We start from the raw sequence: 4,234 nt of genomic DNA on the forward strand, positions 1-4,234 counted from the left end.
CCCAATTTATAGTGATTTCTTAGCGATTTGGTTAGAAGTACAGGTGACAACCTGGGGACTTGTGATTGATGTCTAAAGTGAAGGCAGTCTTGTGGGACTGAGACTTTGATCTGTGGGATCTGATGCAATCGTTAGGTAGGTAGTATCAAAGCTGAATTGAATTGTAGGACACCAGCTGGTATCAAGAAGACTTGCTTGGCTTGTGGAAAACTCACATGTCTGGTGTCAGAAGTGAAGTACTGTGAATGTGGTAGTAGTGTGAGAGTAAAGGAGGAACACACAGGAGAAGTGTATTTTTCCTTTGCAAAGTTACCTTGAAATTAAAAAAAAAGTAAAAATGAGATAGCTGAGAGAAATGAAAATTCATCTCTGGTTTCGTGGTCTATGCTCATGGTGAGATAGCTGAGTCTCATTGTTTCCATGTATTTTGCATAAGTTGCATACATTGCTTCACTAGAGTGATTACTTATTTCAAAATTAACTGTAGATGGACTGTGGCCATGCTTTGGGTACTTTATTAATTGTAAAAACAGGAGTTTCTCACTTGTGGACAAATGAATATTTCTCAAGTTTTTTCTTCCTTTCTGTTATGGTTGTTTAAAAAATGGTTAGTTTGGTTAATAACACAGCCATGGCTGTGGCAATTATCCACAGGTGTTTTGGTTCTTTATCGACTGACTATTACTCTGGTGATTCTATCAAACACTGCTCTTCTCCAAAATCAGATCCTACATTCATAATTCTTGGAGGCTATTATGGTGTTATTTTATATTATCTTAGTGCATCTATCTCATCAACATAGAACTTAAAAAAATCAAAGTGGCCAAGGGTCGTGCCAGTTTATTTATCCAAAGTACAGTGGCCAGATGTTCTCTCCATAATTTTAATGAACATGAGTGTTATAACAAACAGGAAGCTAGGATCCTTGTCCCATGAAATATGAATGGGTAGTCCTAAGAGATGCCTGGTCACTAATGATTATGCATTGGTGAAACATCTATATGATGGATAATGTGTTAAATTACTATAAGATGTTAAGGGCAATACATTCATAGGCCTGACTGGATAGGTGGGTCTGTCAATAAAAGGTTGCTGCCACCAACACAAATCCCTAACCTGGGGTGTAATAAAAAGAGAGACTTTATTCAGATGAACAGTTTGCAAAATAGGGAGATGTAGCCTGCAGTGGCAACTAAATGTAAGCTCCCTCAAGACAATGGAAGAGGCTCACTTATGAAGAGAAAGGACTTGCCTTGGTCTCTGACTGGTCCATTTTTATACAAATGAAGAATTCAAATTTGCAGTTTGATGTCCAAATTGCACTGTCCTGCTTGGTTGGAATCATATGTCCTGGTGGTCATTATGGAGTCACTTTGGTCAGTAAAGATGCAAATGTGGATATAGCTGCACAGCTTTAGTCAGAGGGGACTCATCTCAGCCCATTGATAGAAATAATAATTCCAGGAGCTCTTTTATAAGGGTTGGTTCAAACTGCAGGATCACAATGCAGGAGGCTTAGTAGCCCAGTTTGTGGCTTTCCCCTGAAATGCAGATTGTGTGAGTGGCTTCCTGTAAACAATGTTTGCTAGGCTCTGACTATAAATATGGGCCCAATTAATCACAAGGAGACCTTCTTGGGGTCAACAGGTCTAATGAAGTCAAGCTATTAATAAAGCCCCTGTTTTAGAACCATGCCTATCACAATAAAGAAATATCAAGCCTATCCATTTAAACAGCTTATTGCTATTAATCTCTGTTTTTCCTTAGACATTGGGATCAACAACCAATCCACATTTTCCTTGAATTTCAGACCCACTGGAAATGTAAGGGAATCCTTTCATGGTATCCTGAGACCACAAAAATAACTGGCAGGACTTTTACTCTAATCCTGGCAATAAAATCCAAAAAACTCCTGGCTGGTGTAGCTCAGTGGATTGAGTGCGGCCTCTGAACCAAAGTGTCACAGGTTCAATTCCCAGTCAGGGTACATACCTGGGTTGCAGGCCATGACCCCCAGCAACCGCACAATGATGTTTCTCTCTCTCTCTCTCCCTCCCTCCATTTTCGCTCTAAAAATAAATAAATAAAATCTAAAAAAAATCCCAAAACTTTCCAGACTTGCTCCAAGTAAATATCATTTTGCAACAACTGGTGAGAGAAATTTCTAGCAGGACAGTACTCACCCTGCCCATTTGTTGAAAAGAAAGTTTTGCTTCTGACTTCATTTATTTGTTCCTAAATTGTAATCTAGTTACTAGGTTGTAACTAGATTTATTTATTTGTTCCTAGGTTGTCCACTTAGTTCTGCCCCTGCACAAACCCTGCACCACTACCCTCTACCCCAAATAGCTATAGTTAATAGTTTCTTTACATTCTTTCAAATTTTCTTCATATGTATACAAAATATAATTTATCTTCTTCCCCAACTACCTTTCACACAAATGATAGTATACTGTAGCTACACCACTTTCCACCTTGTTTGAAGACACAAAAAAGACAAACTGTAAAGGATAATATTGGTAAATTTAACTACATTAAAGTAAAATATTTTTTGTTTATCTAAAAAATTCCCTGAAAAAAGTAAAGTTTCATCATAGATTGGGAGAAGATATTTGTAATATATACTTGTATTATAATAAAGAGTAAATATATGTAGATCTTCCATAAATTAAAATTGAAAAGACAAATAACTCAATTAAAAACTGGGTCGAAGAGTTGACAGGTAATTCACAGGAAAGGAAAACCAAATTCCCAGTAAACTAATAAAAAATCAGAGAAATACAAATTAAAACCACAGTAAGAGCTAATTTCTCATGAAGTAGATTGGCAAAAGTGGAAGTCTGACACTATCTGGTGCTGGCTGGTGAGGCAACAGTAGTGACAATTACTTAAATCAGTTGGAAAATTATTTCATAATATCTGGTACCCTTGATGAAGCCTTCACTTGACAACGGTGTAATTCTGCTTTTAGGCAGAGGGACTAAAAATCTCTTTGGATATGTGCTCAAGGAGACATGCATTTCAGCCTTTTTTTATATAAAGAAAGCAAAACAAAGGAAAAAACTCAAATATCCACAATTGTAGTTTATTCATATAGAGAGATATTATACAGCAGTGAAAACAAATTAGAGGCAGTTTGCATCATGGTGCATCAGAATAGACAGTGGGATTTTGCTGGGTGTGTAACTGACTAGTCCTTTCTCTGCCTTGCTTGTTTGAGCCTCCACAGAATTTGAAATGCTGGTGGTAAGTCTGAGAAAGACTCTGGAAGGGCTAAGACAAAGGTGGTTTCCCCACTCCCAGAGAGTTGATTTGCATTTTCTGGTGGGCCGTATTCATCAGCACCTGAAATCTAGGACGACCAGTCAGGGACACGTAGGCGCCACCGCTGCTGTTTACAGAGCAGCCATTCTAGAGTGCGTCATCATAGAGGTACTTTAATTGGCATGACATACATCAAAAGACTTAAAGGTAAAGTGTATTACCTGTCCTCATTTGCTACTTGCTTTTTGTGGAGATGAAGAATTGGAATCTCTCATCAAGGCTTCAATTGCTGGTGGTGGTGGTGTCATTCCACACATCCACAAATCTCTTGGAAGAAAGAACAACAGAAAACTTTCCAAAGGATGCCAGGATTTCTTATTATCGCAGGCCTCTAAATACTCTAACAGCTGTCCAGTGTTGGTGATTCCAGTGGAGTATATCTCTGTGAAAAACACAATTTTGTCTTTTTCTAACTCTGCTTGATCAAGTTGAAAGTTTAATTAGCTTTCCAACTAACCAAATTTCTGCATTTGAGTCAGCCATATGTTAGTGTTACTGTGGCTTCAAAGAAGCTATTGATTCTGAAGTAATAGGTTTTGATTGAGTTCACTGTTTTTAAAAACCTGTTTGGGTTTTAATTGTGATGCAAAAGTTACAGTAATAAACATTTGATTTTGTAGACATTATTTTCACCCTGGGGATAAACTCAGTAAAGTTTGTATTCCCTCCAGCTGCCAAAAGAAAACAAACTAAAGCACCATGAACAAACATGGTGAATTTTTAAACATAATATTGTGCAAAAGAAAGTTATGAGGGAATATGTATAACATACTACTTTAAAATTTAAAAACATGCATCACAATCAATCACAGTAAAAGTATAAAAAGAATGCATTGGAATGGTAAGCACCAAATTCAGGGTAGTTGTTACATCTGGGTGTAGGGAAAACTGTCAAAGAGTGGTCACAGGA

General features: G+C 37.4%; 1 pseudogene; it reads left to right on the forward strand.

Moving 5' to 3' along the window:
- Positions 1-3,236: 3,236 nt before the first annotated feature.
- LOC114512088 lies at positions 3,237-3,747 on the forward strand (annotated as a pseudogene).
- Positions 3,748-4,234: the final 487 nt, after the last annotated feature.

Source organism: Phyllostomus discolor, chromosome 14 (assembly GCF_004126475.2).
Source record: "Phyllostomus discolor isolate MPI-MPIP mPhyDis1 chromosome 14, mPhyDis1.pri.v3, whole genome shotgun sequence".
NCBI lineage: Eukaryota > Metazoa > Chordata > Mammalia > Chiroptera > Phyllostomidae > Phyllostomus > Phyllostomus discolor.